Below are 17604 nucleotides of genomic sequence, written 5' to 3'. Positions count from 1 at the left end.
AGTTTCGAATCCCTATAAGTTGCGGAAAATAAAAGTCGGCACGACAAATGACTTTGAGGTTTCGTTAAATATTAAAAATAAACTAAAATGGAAAGAATGTTAAATCTAGGATGGCATGGATAAGAAGATTAACGGAGATGCACGATTTTATAAGGCCGATTTAAAGGTGGCTTAGAAACCATCTTTCAGATACAAGATGAATGTTTGAAACAATTTTGATAGTGTACAATTGGGAAATACGAAGCTAACGCCAACAGATTCACATAGAACAAGCGGCTCCACCTCTCCAAACACACAAATAAAGCTCCCTAAAAACGAGTACCAGCTATAATGCAAAAGGGAAGTGGTACAATAGCCACCGCAGACGTAAATCACAATGACGTAAAACAAGAAGTATGCAAATTTGCCTTCACAAATACACGGACAGGACGGGTAACAACAGTGCATGGAGAGTTTTGGCCTCACGAATTTCCTCTCGTCCGACCTAGCCTGTCAACAACGAAGAAAAAACGACAGTTGGCAGAAATGGAACAGCTCTGAAGGTGAGTAAAACTGCTGACATCGAGAGGAAGAAATGAAAGTGGGGGTAATTTCAAACAGCCGCTTCAACAGCAGCAGTGGCAGAATGTTTAATTTCGCAGAAGTGGGGAATGGAAGTAGGGTGAAAAAGTGGGCCTGTCCACAGTCCATGCGTGAATGGATGGATGATTGCGTCACAAACTAACGACCACTAGCACAGACTCGTTCTCCTCGACCTTCCACACAGAAGAGGAGAATCCCTCCGATTAGCATTAACCGAGTTGTTGTGGGAGATATTACATCTAGTGTGGAAACAAAAACACCAGCTACTTCCCAGCAGTGGGAACCTCAATTAATGTAGCCAAATTTTATTGTCATAAATTTAACCGGGGGAGTTCTCTCAATTGACATATTTCGATGTTCCTAAATAAACCGTTGCTGTTTATCTTGTAAACCGACAGACGTAGCCTTCGTTACTTGGACAGAATCGGTTTACTTTATTATTTGTGATTAGTGTCTGGGACTTCCTTTTCGTTAACCTAGAACCGGACTCTGTTGTAATTCGTAGAATAAATAGGGAACAACGGGCAGAAACTAATACCTTCATTAAAAGGTGATAGCATTATAACGTTAGCGCCGCTATTATCCTTTGAGCATTTCCAAAGTGTAATCGAACAAAGAAATAAACAATCCACCATTGTAGAAGGTAATTAGTGTCATAAAATCAACACAACCAATTTTGACTGGAGTTGTCATTCGGGTTCAGTGTTTACGGCCCCTGGGAGATAAAGCACAGAAAATAGATATGAACCAGTAAACTGCAAAGGGTATTCACGAAACAACCAATTTCCCCTCCTCCTTCTAATGCCCACAGAATTTCTTGTAAAAGTGCTCAGCAAAGTAATGGAGGCAAGAATATCGGAACCCATACAGACCCCATCCACTCATATTGAACCAATTGATTCTTTGCTCCTGATTCCATAGATTCATTTCCCCTTACAAACTGCAGTCATTGTAAATAAAAAATTTCAGCGGCATGAAAAAAGGTAGAAGTTGATTGTAATGCATATAACTTGTCACTACGCCAGCAATGCTAACATTAAAACCAAAAAGAAATGTTTCATTGTCACAGAGGGTAGCCACAGCCTAAAGTTGGTGTAATTATGCAACTAAAGTGGTGTTAGTGTTTGCAGTTCTTGAAAGGAATGCAGTGTGCAAGACATTGTGCATCAAACGGGAAAGAGCACCTGTTTCCCAAGCCTTGGTGACCAAGCATTGTTATCAGCGTATCTTCATCATTCCCAATAGTTTAAAACACTGAAAATCAGTATGACAGTTACCACTAAAGTAGCAATGGAGGGAAAAGCATTGTAAGTTGTGTAATATTCGGTAGTCAAATAAGATCAACCCACACAGATAGACCATCGATTCATCGAACTACTTTCTTTAGAAAAGTTGTCTCCTCACAGATGACCACTCCCATCATCAGTTCGGGTCATAAGAATAGCGGCTAACATTTGAAAACCAAAACTTATGCAGAAAGTAGCATTGCAGGACGAATGCATTATATGCCAGCAGTTCATGCTCTTAATTCACTGCAATCTCGGCACCCTCGTTTGTTACCTACAAAAAGCCAAAAATAACGACTAAAACACCAACTAGAAAGGTAGTTGGCTTTTCGGTTAGAAGTGGTCGAATAACTAACACATTAACACATCTACTATGGCGATCTCCAGAGAAAAACCCACCACCGCGGCCCAGATGCTTTCTTCTTCTAGTACTGGGCCAATTTAACTACCGGTCAAAAGGTATATGGAGTGCAGTTGTCCTCAGATCAAGAATATCGCACTTCCGCTTTGTCGTTTTGAACTCAACCAAGCTGCTGACGATACGATTCGGTGCAACCGGTCAACCATCATCAACCAATGAAGAGCACATCCCCAAGCCTTGGTGGTGTCGGGCTCAGATGAGAAATCGAGACGGTGCTTATAATGCAACGATGGCTGCCAAAGAAATATCCCTCTACAACAGAGGACGATTCTCATTAAAAAAATCTCTGGAATCTAAATTAAGTAATCTCCGAAGAGAATGCAGGAGTCCATGAAACAACCAGTTATGCTTAACGTTTGGAAATAGTGTAAAAACACGCCTAACGCAGATAAAAAAATTGGCATAATTGAAGCGAGGGCGGGATTAAAAATGGGGCCGCTGTTACCTTAAGGAGGCGCTAATAATTAATAACACAATTCCACGTAAATGGAGCAAATCATGGCGAGGAAATGCATAAACATTGAAAGATGGAGGCACAACATCAGAAAAAGCGGGAGGTGGCGAAAGTGCATAATACCATCCGCTTCCAGAAGAAAATTGATGACACCTCACACAAGACATAAAAGCGGTGGGCGGTGAATAAGGTGTCACATATGCCAGGGATGGGATACTACTCCTTAACAAGTGAAAATACAGAGTTTGTAAGCTTGAATTTTCACCGACTTGACATCTATTTAGCAAGCATGAAACTTTGATTAGGCGCTGTAAAAAGAACTAAGGGTGTTCTACAATTGATCATAATCCTACCCAATTCGCTCCCTATTACACTGGCCTTCCAGGTCTTCTGCTTGCTTATAATGAAAGCATTTCCACCATTTCTTCAAAGTCTTCAGAGAGCACAGGGAACATTTGTCACTTCTTATTAACAGAATGATGTCAGGACAGATGGTCCAAGGCTTCGCAGACGACCTGACGTACAGGTGGCAGTGGTTACAGATGAGAATTTACTTCACCCAGTTTTGATGGTATGCTTGCCCTTTTAGTTCCCTACGAGTTGGTTACCTTTGCCGCTAGTCAGCCAGCCCTTCTGTAATTTTCCAACACCCATTTCCAGTATACTAGAGGAGTTACATTGATTCTAAAAGAGCGTAATGCAACAAAGAAAAAATGCAGGCCCAAAAAGACCTAACAAGAGCGGATTTGCAGGATATTTACGATAGATCGGATCAGTGGTAAAAAAGGCGTTGTGTTTACAGCACAGGACAGTCCATGCCATTAACGCAAACGCACTGGCGTCCAATCAGTGAGCGATGAATCACTGGAAGTAATCCAGATTGAGCCAGTAAAAAACCGACCCTGAGAGTCTGACAGTAAAAGTACAGGCAGTGCTGACTCAACATGTGCACGACTCATGGAATGAGGCAGATAGGCGGCGAAAAAATACACAGCTCCAGTGGGTGGGTGGATGACCGTGAAGAAAAATTACGCTAAAGAAACGGAGAATAAGAAATAAAATTGGTGGCGACGAAGGGTTGGGAAAAAAGAAATTAAGAATAGCATTGAATAGCAATAGTAATTCTAAACGATAGCGTTAAATATGTGCATTAGCTTACACATACAACTTTTGTCGGAGTTGGAATTATAACAAAAGTGGGGGGAGGGGGTAGAAGAAAACAAGAAAGATTGCGACACACTGGTGGGAACTCATCCGGACAGGAAAAAAACCCACAACACCCCTTTTTTTACAAAAGCCTCCCAAATTGCGTGAAGCAAACGAGTACAAAATTGAGTACAATGGAATACGATTAATGAAGAACAGTTAGCTTGTTTTTTAAAGGGGAATCAACGAGATGTGGTGCGGATACCCTGATTGCAGCCTCGTCACCGAAATCAAGCTTTACAGGCGACAACACGCAGAGGTAAAATAAACAATCTGAAGGATTACAGTGACTAATCTCGGTGAACGAGGATGGTGCCGCAACCGGTACTTAGGCGAGATTGTTCAAGTGCGCAGGTAACAAAACAACGACATTTCAAAGGATTTTTACGACACTACACAGCGCTTTGATGGATCGCATGCTAAGCACATGAGTAGTGAGTCATATGATATGGACATAATAAGCCAGTGATGCAAAAAAGGAGGGAAAAGCAGGATAACAACACAGCATTGAAACTGGTGAGCCCCTGTGAAAGTAAATGAGTGATTCGAACCATCAGTGATAGATCGGTCGACACAAAACGATACCAACCAATGGAACCATGGCACGGATTTGGCTGAGTAGAGAAACAACTCCTAACTAGGTCAAAGTGCACAAAATAAGCACCAGTATTAAAAAGTGCCTTTTAACTACGTTAATAATGGAGCCATTTGGCAGCGCACCTACGCCCACAGAACTTAACAACAACGAAAGACCGATTTGCAATTAATTCGGTTGCCATGGCAAATGCCGAGTGGAGAGAGAGAGGAGCAGTGACAAGTAAATCGAGATCAGAGTGAAAGACGAGACACGGAGGCAAATTATTTTCAAAGGCAAACAGTTTTTAAAAATGAATAAAATACGTTTGTAAAGACGAGAACATAGCCCAGAGGTTACTGCAACAGAACACATACCAACAAAAGATGTCAGTTATAAGGCTTATGTAAACGCCAATTCACCGGACTGCATAGCGAGCTTTGTTTGAATATTGCCTTTTGGAAAATACGGAGAGGATGTACTTTGGTAAGTCGGAAATGGATTGGGAGGCCAGATAAGTGGTGGTGAAGCTTTGGGGGTTCAAAAAACCCCCTATACTTTGGCCCTATAAAAAAGGCGTTTACCGTTTGATGACTGTTTCACTCAAATTTTCGTTTCAAGTTGAAAAAGCCCGAAAACAAGTTGTTGAGTCAGCCATCTCCCGGAGGAAATTCGAGTCACGTGCTCGTCTTGAACGTTTTTTTCTCAACATAGACCATTCACATTTTCTCCCATACCGTACCATCCTCTCCCCTTCAATGGCTTAAATTTTCAGATTCTTTTTTAAGAAATTGGTAGACGAGCAAGGTAATTTGTAACTTTGGTGACATTTTCAATTAAAAATGAAGAAGGTACAGGTAAATTTAAAGCAGTCGTAAGTGGAAACAAGGCGGCCTGGAACATGGGGTGGAAGACGCAAAGAGAAAAAAACCAAGACAAGACGAGAATGAGTCGCACAACATACCGGTGGATAAAATTGTGCTCCTCCAGGTAGGTCATAGCGCAGCACACATGAATTGCCATTTGCAAAAGCACCGGAGGGGAGAGAACATCCCGGGGCTGGATTCGCAAGTAGTCAAGCAAGTTGCCGTTGCACATGAATTCCGTGATTATGTAGTAGGGCGGCTCTTGAGTGCAGACGCCTGAAATAGGACAGTCTAAGAGTAACCAATCCAACGATGGCGACTTTGATTCATGGTTCTACTAGAAGGTAGGCATAGTAGAATTAAAAGCGCCTCATGATATCGATACGCTGAAAGCCAACTTTGCTTCATTCACAAGGTGCAGAACAAGTTGACAATTCGCACATTGTTCAGCCTCCATTATCATAAAGGGACGTAGAGGGACTGTTTTGCTTCAACGCTATTAACAACCAAGAATTTCATATGATCAAAAAGTGGACTGGAACAATCGAACGGTGCATCTCAAAGCATCCAGTCTCCGATGTCGAAGCACCTAAAAGTTACTACTTCGTAGTCCCGTCAAGAACAGTATTCAAATTCTAAAGGAGCAGCTTAACAAACCCTTTTTGCAGAATTTTTTCCCGATCCCTCCAATAATGAAGAGGTTTAATATTGTTATCTAGCTGGAGCTGGCCAGTGGAGTTATATAGCTTAAATGTGTGGTAGAATCGACCAACGGTAAAACGCGGGTACCACCGCGCTCTGAAACAGCATTGCTTGCTCATTTTACTTGGAGAGAACCAGTAAATTTGCCCCTAGTGTGTAAATGAACAAAACAGCAAGGAAAGTTCCAAATATAGACCCTCTAAAGGACGCTTTTGAGTCAGTGTTCAAATTCAAATCAGGTATCGTTTTTGCATACTCCATGAGCATAGCAATACATTCAAACAAAGGCACCACTACTTCATTCGGAAGTAGCCCTGAAATAAAAACTTGTTATAAGGCAAAAAATCCGGCTTATTCCTCTACTTGGTAACAGTTAGGAAATACTAGTACGCAGTGAAACAAACCGAAGTCGACCAGTAGAATATCCAGTCTCCAATACATAGAACTTAATCATTTCTTTATCCTGTGACAGCCAGTGCATTTGTAGGGTTAAAGCGTGTTGAGGAACAAGCAAACGAATGGCGATTCTTGGACTATTTAGTCCCTAACATCAATACTCAAGGAGGAGGCTTCACTTCATTCTCTGGTCTAGAGACAGTCCCAAAGTGTGCATGGTTCAAACGTAGAGTTGGACAAACAAACGGCGATTTGTGGAATGTCTGGACTTCGCCCTTTTATCCAAAAAGAGTTATAACCCCCCTTCCCCAAGTAAAGGCCTTGGTGAAACAAACAGACAGCGAATCACAGAATGGCGAGTTTCTAATCGCGATGCCTCGAAAGACAGTTTTGCTTCGCGGTTTAATTTGAGCAAATCCACAAAGTGGAAATGGTCCATAAGTGCGGATAAACGGCTATTGATGGAATATCGACACAACGCCTCTATTTAGGGACAGTATTAGAGTTTGCATTGTTTGACAATGCAGATGAACAAGCGACTTGCAAATGTGAACACACGCAGGCACAGAGGGAAGATCGTGGTGGATGTGTGTGTGCACCGTTGTAGAGCAACTGCACAAATGTGCGAAGGTGATGTAAATGTGCGACAACAAACCACAGTCAAATGCCCACTAGGGGAAAGGATAGTAGAGGGATACAAAATAGAATAAATGGAGATTGTAGCAAACCGAGCAGGAAAACACAGATTCTTTAGTAATGAAAGGTGACAGCACATTTTGAAAGGGGTACTTAGATGGATTCTCAAACCGAAAATCTCGCACGGACGTGAAGACCGATGCATGAAACCTGTGGATAAGGTTTTGAAATTGGCAGAGTTTCCACAATAAGCCAGTGTCAATTCAGTTGCTTTTCGGGGAAACGCTTTCCCAGATCGAAAAGCAGTGAGCACTAAGTACGACATGAATGGAGCGATATATCGCCCCGAGGCGAGAGATCAAAGCAGTTGCCAAGTGATAAGGCAGTAGTGGATCATGAAAGACCACTGTCGCAAGCACACGCACGTAATGCTAGGGTATAGCAAGTTACACTGAATATCCACGATACCTCGAGGTTTCCAATCTTGAACAGCCACCAACAACAGCTTAAAGGATATAATCGAAACGAAACCGTGTTTTCTACCTTGCCATCAAGCGAAATACCATTGCTGGAAGGATTATTTCACCCAAAATATGGCATTAACTAAGCCAGTAGACATAAAAAATCTAATTTTAATTTCAAAGAGACCCGTGTTATCAAAGCTCTGCTAAAAAGGCAACGTATGAGTTAATCACTGTCTGAAATAGTGTGGTTTCGCTGTCTCAACGATACGTTTCACGCCAGCCAGAGGCAATTAAATCGCTTTGAAGCTTTCGCATAAGACCTGGCGACCACACCCTTACTACAGCCTTAACTTAGGGCTAAGAGATTTTTAAAATTTAAACTTCCGAGAAAAATTACCCAAGCCATCGAACAAAGTACTGCCAATCTGTTAGTGGCATCCCGACCAAACGATGCCTGCGCTATAGCCTTGACCGTAAAACGAAAATCACCTTTAAAAAAGAATCTCTAACTTGTCAAAGGGTTTCATACTAATTACTCATTACAAGATTATGAGTAGTCAAAATATACGCTTTAAACGATGATAATACAGTGCAAAATGTCAGAGAAATATGATTTCCCAAACACACAAGTAATTAAGTAGCAACATGCGTAGGCGAACAAATTAAGACTGCTAGTTCAGAAAAGAAAATGGCGACGGTTTAACAAGAAGTGGCGGCATAAATGCATCGCTTCTAAAAATTCACAAACCACTGGTTTCAGACATAAGCAGATGGTCAAATAACTACAAAGCATAACCATCTCCCAAGGTTTTCAGCTTGGATACCCCAGTGAAATGGTGGCTTTCAAGATTTAAAACTGAGGAATAAACCTTTCCAAAAAATGGACCAATTCTCCACATTTTTATCAAGTAATTATTTTAAACTGCCACCTGTATTATGGCATTGATTCCAGAATGAAAATTCTTCTTGAAAGAAACATGAACCTCTCGATTTAGTTGAAGAGTTCACAAAATCGTCCTGCACAAGATAATTTAAATGACAAAGAGTGACCTGATAACTTGACAACGTAGTTTCACGTAACAAGGCCCAATCGCCAGTTCAGGAAATAAGACAGCGACTGTGATATTGAAGTTTCGTAGAAGTAGAACGACCACTAATTCAGTTACATATCTAACCGCGCAAATCCTTTCAACTTCCCGAGATTTACTCTCCACACAGGTGGCGTCAAGCTCTGATTTTCAGTCTTGTCTGAATTACATATTTAGCACCCTCCACCTTTCAGACGGCTATTTCCTAAAACGCAACTCAGACGTTACATTGGCCCGCCGTCCAGATAACCACATAAGTACGAACGAGAGGAAAAAACAGCCAGAAATCGTAATTTCCCAAGTAAAGGGATAAATGGAGGCAAAAACTGAGGCGGTTGACCCCAAACAACCCTGTTGAGTCATGACCCCGAGAAATAAGTTGGGCAGTGGTAGAATGCGTAAATTACGCGTCGGCAGGAGAGAAGTGGGGCGAGGCCCAGAAGAAAGCACTGCGTCCTCTCATTCAAAGGGCAGTTGGCCACGCACGAGGTCCCAAAACAGGCTATGCGCACACCCACGCAGAGGCAAGGTGGAGGAGATAAATCAGCTCCGCTTAACACAGATGCTGGACAATGAGGGCTGGTTTTTGCAATGACTTGACAAATGGCAGCTACTATTCCACTGCACTTTTTGCGTGTTCGGTTAGCTAGAAAGAGTAAGGGTGATTCGAGTGGAAGATGGCTGTTATAGTCCTTCCGTGTGAATTAAAAAGCAAATTATTTCGTCACATCGAACCATGGAACTCATTTAAATTGACACTGTCAATTTAAATGTGATGGCGCTACAATGGCTCGCTAAAACCACATGAAACCCGAGAATTTCGACCCGAATAATAGCAGCCGTCATGAATAACCTTAACCGCTTGTTTAACTCTTTGTTTCGGTTTCACGAGCACTCAAGCCTTGACTCTTGTACTTCTGCAGAGCGCCATGGCCTCCGGGACATCCCAGTAGAGCCCCCAGCCCCTCCGTACGTCGGCACCACGTATCCTTTCTTCAACAGAGACTCGGGGTGCCGCAGTCAAGGCGCTACGATAACATTTCTGAAAGAAGTACATCACAGGGGAGGAAATATACTAGATCCTATGTATACATTTACCGCTCGTGGAATGGGAAATAGGCCAGCAGCGTCGTTTGTTCTCACGACCGAATTCCACATTAACGGGTTATGAAAACACTTTCAAGGGGAACGATTTGTGATTAAATGCGAAAGTGGAAGTTGAAGCTTGAATAAGCAAAAGACGATAATCTTTAGTATATTAGCAGAATGGTGGAAGAGGGTGATCAAACGGTTAACTGATCTGATTTCGTGAACACATGAAAAGTACTACTAATTCATGCCGACACTTGTCAATCCTGTTATCCACCGTAGTCCCAGTATAAGTAATGACCCGGAAGAAGTAGAAACAGCGCTTGAGGCCACAATATTAAGAGAACCGCGAATAACGGCACCTATCTCGAAAACGAGACAAAATACCCAATTATTAGAAAGTAAAAGTAGTGATGCCAAAACCCTTAGCCTTAATAGCGATTACTTCTTGAATAGAGAAAAGTCCCATTTAACTGTTGAATCCCATTACGATGTTTCGAAAAAGAAGCATTTCAGAGGAGCAAACTATTGATGTAATGCTCTTGTCACGCAATAGCAACTTCATTATTGCGACACCGAAAAACGGCGCAATGAACTTAATTCAACCTGTTTACAGATGACAAACTGTAGACAGTTCCTGGCTTGATTTACGCGACAAAAACCCAAACAGTTAGCCACTTTTCCTTACTGATTCATGCCTATGGTATGGCTTTCAGCTCGTCATCACAAAGTTTGGCCTTATTTAGTTACCTAAGGTTGAAAGCTATAAACTGAAATGAAAAGAATCCTGCACTCACTTATGATTGCAACAAGACACTCCTACATAGCTTCATAGAAAGAAGAATCAGGAAAATCCCACTTTGACATTATCCTCACCACTCTGATCTCAGATATCTAAGTGAAAGATTCCCTTTCTAAGCAAATATCACCGGCTAGAACGGAACTTCTTAAATATTTGGCCAACCATGCCAGCAGGTCACTCAATTTGACGTTTCGATCTGTCCGCACTGCTGTTTTGAGGTTTCAAGACAAGATTCACCATCGAGAAGGGCAAGAACTCGTGAATTACGTTCAGTTTTGCAAAGATCTACCCAAGAATACCAATTTTAACACTACCTTCCACAAGCTAACTTTCAGAATATCACCAGTCAGAGTAAAATTTTGTGAACCATCAATCAAAGGCGCTATCAACCGGCCACCTCTGCGCAAGTACAGCACATAATATGTTGATGTTCCAAACTATCTACGCGACTACTATAAGATTACAAGACGGGATTCACAATCGCCAACAAATTTATCCATAAATTTCAAAAGACCAAGATGAAAGATAGACAGAGACGGAGATGGCGGTAAGTTAACTCCACGGTAGAGAAAGACCAGAGGCGACCCTCAAATTAGCAAAAGCTCAGGAAGTTTCTACCTAACTTTCGATCTCAAACTTAGCTTCCAGGAGAAGAGGAGATCTTCCCCCTAAAAATTTATTACACTACATTCCTTCCTTTCTTCGATAGGAGTAACACTGAGAGAGTGGGGGAGTTTATGTGACCTAAAATTCACCGTCAGCCCCATGGGAAAGTAAGAGGAAACACGGGGACCGCGTCTCACCAGAGATGGTCCAACGACCAGACCCTGTTGTACTACCACTAAAACTCCCAGTGTGCGCTTGACTCAACCTGTAACAAAATATGTGCGGGGCGGGAGGGTATGGGAAGGACGAAGGGATCTAATAAGTAAACTCAATGAGGTGCGGCTTGTTGTCGCAAATGTAACAGGTGGCAACATTACCTAGAGGGGGAAAGGTGGGAGCCATTTGTTGCGAAGGCAATGAAATCACAACACAGTTGGGGTAAGGTGAATGAATTCCGAAATACACACGAAATTGAGATGCGATAAAAGTTATGTAAACACATTTGTTTACTGAATACGAAGATTCAATTGTAATAATTTGATTGTTTAACTCTTCGGCCTAGTTTTGCGGAGACTTAAGGCTCCGCGTTTGTACTTTTGCCACTTGGCACAGCGTTCGAACATGCCAGTAGCCCCCAGCCCTTTTGTACGGCAGTGACCCGTATTCTGACCTGATATCACGCCGCTTTTCGTCTCCAGGGTAGTCTCGACGTGTTACATTAGTGGCGTCGGAAAGGGAATCCGATCTTAAAGGACAACTACCTTGATTTCCATGAATTCTGAACCCTAACGTGACGCAAGAAGGGTGTATGCTGCGGATGGGAGAATCTGTAAAGGCCCCCAACAGGAGGGTTGAAAATGACGTCTACCTTTGGAAACTGCTCCAGTCCCATGTCCAGCAGGATTGAGATTAGCAATTGAAGCGACACTAGCCATGGCAGTGAACCATCTGGAAGAGTTCGTTAGGAAGCTGTCTACGATACCCGTATTAAGATATCTGTAAAAAAATGCTATACCTTCTCCACCTCTCTACTAATCGGATAGAGCCCGAATAGATGGCTGGGAAGCACTAAAGTGAGAACAAAGTAGCAAGGAGCAACAGACGCAAAACTTTATCCCCACCAAATTATTTTAGACCCCTTCCCTTACGAAACTATCCCACTTTTAGGCTAGTGTTCCTACGACTAGCTATGGGCATACGAGATGGCCAGCGCATTCCCCTTCCACCAGTGCAGTTCTCCAATGGGACGAAACTCCAGATCCAGTTGAAATGCCAAGAGGGTTAATAAAGGTGTGATTAAATGTCTTCTCAGATGCATGCAAATTCAATGACTGCCACGGCTGGTTGTGGATGTTTTCTTACAGCACCAAATACGTTGTGATGGAAGCGCCGAAGAAAGACGCTCAAAAGGAGAGAGGAACTATGTTATACATTAGTTATTATTTTAATTCTTCGTTTTGTTTTCGCGGACTCTTAACACTCCGCCTTTGTACTTTCACTAGGCGGCATGACCTCCGGGCCATGCCAGCAGCCCCTCCGTACAATGGTAATACATATTCCTAGCTAGTATTACGTCTTCTTTCGTCTTCAGGGAAGTCTCGGGGCGCAACACAATAAAATGAATACTGGGAACAAATGCTCAAAAAACCAAACCACTCCATCGAAATTCCTTATTTGCAGACAATCTAGGCAAAAACATCTTATTTTCCTCTCTTCCGCAAACAAGACTTTCCAAAGCCCCCAAATATCTTGCTACATGAAACATCGTAAAGAAGCTAAAAATAGGGCGCTGTAATAAGATCACACGGTTGAAAATCTCTATTCCACGAAAAAAAAAATAATGCAATCCGCGTTCAACAATTCTAATAAATGATGCATCTCAACAGCAAACACTCATCTTAAGTCGACTTTACTTAATGAACAATTAGATGGATCGGCACCAGGAAAGCGCACGGACTGTGTAAATGTCGGACCTTTGTTTATCAAATTGACTGGGAAACGGGGCACATCGAAACCATACTTGGAAAGTGTATTAAAGCCAACGTATACACAGCAAAACGATTAGGATGATACTTGAGTATGGAGAAAGGATTATTTTAGAATGTTAAAACAGAGCTTCGACTAAAAATATGCAGTGTGTCAATTCATCCAAACAGTTTTGAAATTGAATCATGTTCATGTTCCTGATAGTGGTCAACAGGCGGATTGGAATAACCACAGGATTAAAACTGCAAACGTAAGTGAAGAGGGTCCCCATTTTTTGATTGAAAAACGGCTTTTGGACTACTCAAAGGTATCCTCAATCCGAAGTCGGATCAAAATATAATTTTTCACTCAAAAAAAACTCTAATTTGCGGTCAATTGATACAGGAACCTTCCATTCAGGAAGATATGGGAAGGAGATAACCACAAGCTCACCCAAAAGACGAACAAGGTTCGGATGCCGAAGGCTCTTCATCAACCGGGCCTCCTGAAGGAATTCATCACGCAGAGTTATGTCCTCCTGAAAGGGGAACAAAGTGTACGATATAGCATAACACAATGGACTAGGAGTTAGTGCTTCATTGTGACATTTAAAAACCATGTTTTATTATCACTACAGCATTCTCATACTGCGGCTATAAAAATTCTTTTTCTACCCTAAACATATTGAAAATTTTTTATCAATGGAGTGGAAACAAAATAGGAAAAAGAACGAGAAAATGTTTTGACAAATTTCATCCGAGAAATTAAAACTTGGGTTGCAGTTCCGAATTCGACGAGACTAGTTTGAGGTCGTCATTGAGAGATCCTGTCTTGCCAAGCAACGAGTCCATGTGTGTCACATATAATGATGCCAAACAAATGGACATGATTAACCACATCCAAATTAAAAAAAAGTAATTCTCGAGGAATACGATGACAGTCCCGGGAAAAGTGAGGGATAAAGGACCACAGACCATCAAAAACCGCCATGAAAGTTGTGTTACAATAGGCGTTTTAAGAATACCATCCAAGTCTGACAGAGAGAAAAAAGACGGTTCGGATAGTGTCAACTGATTATTTAGTGCTAATGGTAAGGACAAGACACTCGTGACCCCTTTTTTTTTTAGAAAAGACGGAAAGCACTATTCAGGCAGCATTAATTAATGGTCCTCAAAAGAAAAAGGTCAAATAGTAATAGTAGTGACAACACATGCAACAAAGTATAGCAGAACCAACTTACGCCATAGTAGGGGATTTATTTAAAAAGACCCGGTAGAGCGAAAGCACTAGTTGCTCTAAAATAACCGAGCCTCTTTCAGCACAATCACTACCACTTGCAGAAGATAACCAACCGCCACGCCCAGATGTATTATTATTCTAGTATAACGCAGCACTTGCACTAAGAGAGTGGGCAATTCAGCCATTCCTCAAAAGCTAAAGCCGTAATCCTCAACGGACCAAGAACAATTTATATCAATTTCACTGTTTTAAATTCAGCCAATCCAATGTTATGCAACGAATTATCATAAACTGATAAGGGACAGAGCTCACATTTGTGATCCTATGCGCAGAGCAAGAAGACGAGGAAGTCACACACACGTGACGCTGGCGGTGAATGTGGTACTCCAGACAGGTTTTCAAAAATAAATAAGGGACTAGGGATTGATTTACATTTGCTGACGATGAAGCTGGTGACCAGTGCACGTGACCCACAAGAACAGCACGTGAGATGGTATTGCATTGCATTTTTGCGTCCTCTAGCATCGGGACGACAACCACCACTAGCAATCAACAACCGGACAAAAAGCGGGCATTAACAATGATTCATTTTCACATCATGTATCACATCTCCTTTTCCAGCCCGACATCACCTGAAAAAATGATTCCAGAGGTAGGCTATACCAGTCGCGATTCCTCCTCAGTATTAGCTGCACAACTGCAGTAGGTGGGGAAAACCATATCGCTGTGAGTTCGAAGGCGAAATCGAGGCCAATTACAGGAGGACATTACTGTCGCAATCAGAGACACTGAATTCCAGGGGTCTTGAAAACATATAATGTTAGATAAATAGTGTGCGATTTTGGTCGTGTAAAGTTTACACATAGAGCGTCAATTTTGAAAGGTCAGATACACACTGCACCCAGCGTGTGCATGCAACCAAAACGCAACAATCAGAGCGCGCCCGAAACGTAGGCATGAGGATTGCGAGGGACCATAAAGTATGCGATAGGACATTGCTGCAACAGGATGAACCTTTAAAACAATTCATACCTTAAGCGTTTTCACAGCCACAGTAACGTCATAGGGTTTGAAGATGGCCTCGTAGACGACACCGTACTGGCCCGAGCCTACAAGCACAGAAATTTTGATCAAGAATGAAAGAATAAATCGCAGTCCCCCCAGCCTCTGCCATTCGCAATACGTGCTGCCGCATGTAGTAAAGTCAGTCGCGCACACAGCGTAAATAATCTCCGAAAGGAGAGTTGTTTACTAAATGGAGATGCAAAAAAATGGTAGACATAATTTTCTAACAAAAAACAAAGATACAGTGATGGACAGCACATTCTAATCAAACAGTCCAGTCGAGCGATATTGTGTTGAGAGGATGCACTGCCAGAGTAGTGAACTTGATACCTAAACGTGTGACTCATATAATTAATCACAGCCGTAACAGAGTGGGGAGTACTGAAGAGGGATCTACCAGTAAGTAGTTGGTGAGCAACGTTGTTGCCACTGCTCACTCTGAGATGGATGTGAACGATTAGACTGAGGACTTCATTCCAGCTCAAATTCGGTGAGGTCGAAATGCATTGTACTTGCAGTGGTTGCACCTTTTCCAGCAAAAAATTCACACATTTCCATTGTACCATTGGTCCCACTGTGTGAATTTTCGGCCACCAACCACCACTTTGCCTCTGGTCTCCTCTACCTGACTTTCATTTTCAAGACTAAAATCACCAGTCAGAACGTGTATAACCGGCCACGCCCTTGTCAGACAAACTCTTAGTATTTTAAAGAAAAAAAGAGTAGTTCTGAGGGTAAGTCCGCTTTGTCTAAAGCTTACTTCATATCGCTACGCAGTTTTTTCGTCTATCTTATTTTCAAGTAGTCCAACATTAATGAAGCAAAAGCGTTGATAATGCATTACTTCCAGAAATTTGCACGTGGCTTAGGAGATATCTGGTTCTACTACAGTTCCTCTCAGCCCATCGCCATGTACCTCCAGTCGAACCAAGTCTTTGACGCGGTTCATCTGCGTTTCAGACCAGAGTCGCCAACAGGGACGGAACGGATTTACTGGTTACAACAACAGGAAAGGATTTGTGTGTTGCTGTGGTGAGATGTCTTTTGCGACTTTGGTTTCACGATGAAAACGATAAAAGTGTTGAAGTAGATTACCCGCAGGCGATTCGAAGGGTTACTACGATCCCAAGTAAGCGCTGGAAACAGGTTCACATCCAGACTAAGCACACAAACATAGTGGCCCATAACCAGTTTCTCGACCAAAAAGTGGGCATGCATTGTTAATTACCCCCAAGGGACAATACACGATACAGGAAACGACAAGACCATGAACTCCACGCATTTCGAATGAGAAGCTGATCTCAGCCCACAGCAAGCAATCTTAGTTTCAGTTCCCTTTCGCAAATCGCCGGTCACATTGTCTGGAGCAAAACACTTTATTAGCGATAGAAATGTTGAGGTGACTTGTTCATGGGTAAAGTGGAGGATAATCACCAACCAAAGTACACGTTTGAAGAAGTGGGAGTGATAGGTCTTTCCAGTAACCAAAAAGAAAAAGGTGTGCGTGAATGTATAAACCTTGATTAGGGAGTTGCCTTCGGTTCGTAGAATTCGAACACCACTTCAACGCCTGCTTCTCACATGGTTGGTTCATTTTCGAAATTATTGGAGTGGAACCTAGCTTGCATTCATTAGTTGACTACACTTTAGGCAAAAACTGCGATGACAATTTAGGATGCCGAAACCGTTTTGTATTCTACGGCGTAATAGAATATTAAGCCAATTTCATCGCAAGTACTTTAACTAACCTTCCACAATTAGGCAGCTAAGATATTGCCCGTAATTCGACTACAGGACTGAGGCTCACATCTATCAATCCTCTTTTCAGCTTTAGTCACTTTCCGTTTCCAAGCTCATTCCAGACTAAAATCGCCAGTCAAATAAAACCATTCTTTTGCCACTTGGACACATCATGACCATTACCGAATTTTCAGGATGCCCAAAAATCTGTGTTGGTTCCACAACATAAACATTTGGCGAAAATACTAATAAGTTCCGATTAACTTGTCAGCAGACAATTTGACCTATCGATATATGCGTCTGAAACAGGTGCACGGAATGGAAGCCCTCCATTTCCACATATCCACAGCTTCACCACTTTTTGACCAGCCGATGTGCGTGGTCATTGTTAATTAGCTACGGGGCAGTAGGTTGTATGCGTTT

Source organism: Echinococcus granulosus, assembly GCF_000524195.1.
Source record: "Echinococcus granulosus chromosome Unknown EG_S00002, whole genome shotgun sequence".
In the NCBI taxonomy this organism is placed as follows: domain Eukaryota; kingdom Metazoa; phylum Platyhelminthes; class Cestoda; order Cyclophyllidea; family Taeniidae; genus Echinococcus; species Echinococcus granulosus.
This window is presented reverse-complemented; position numbering follows the sequence as displayed.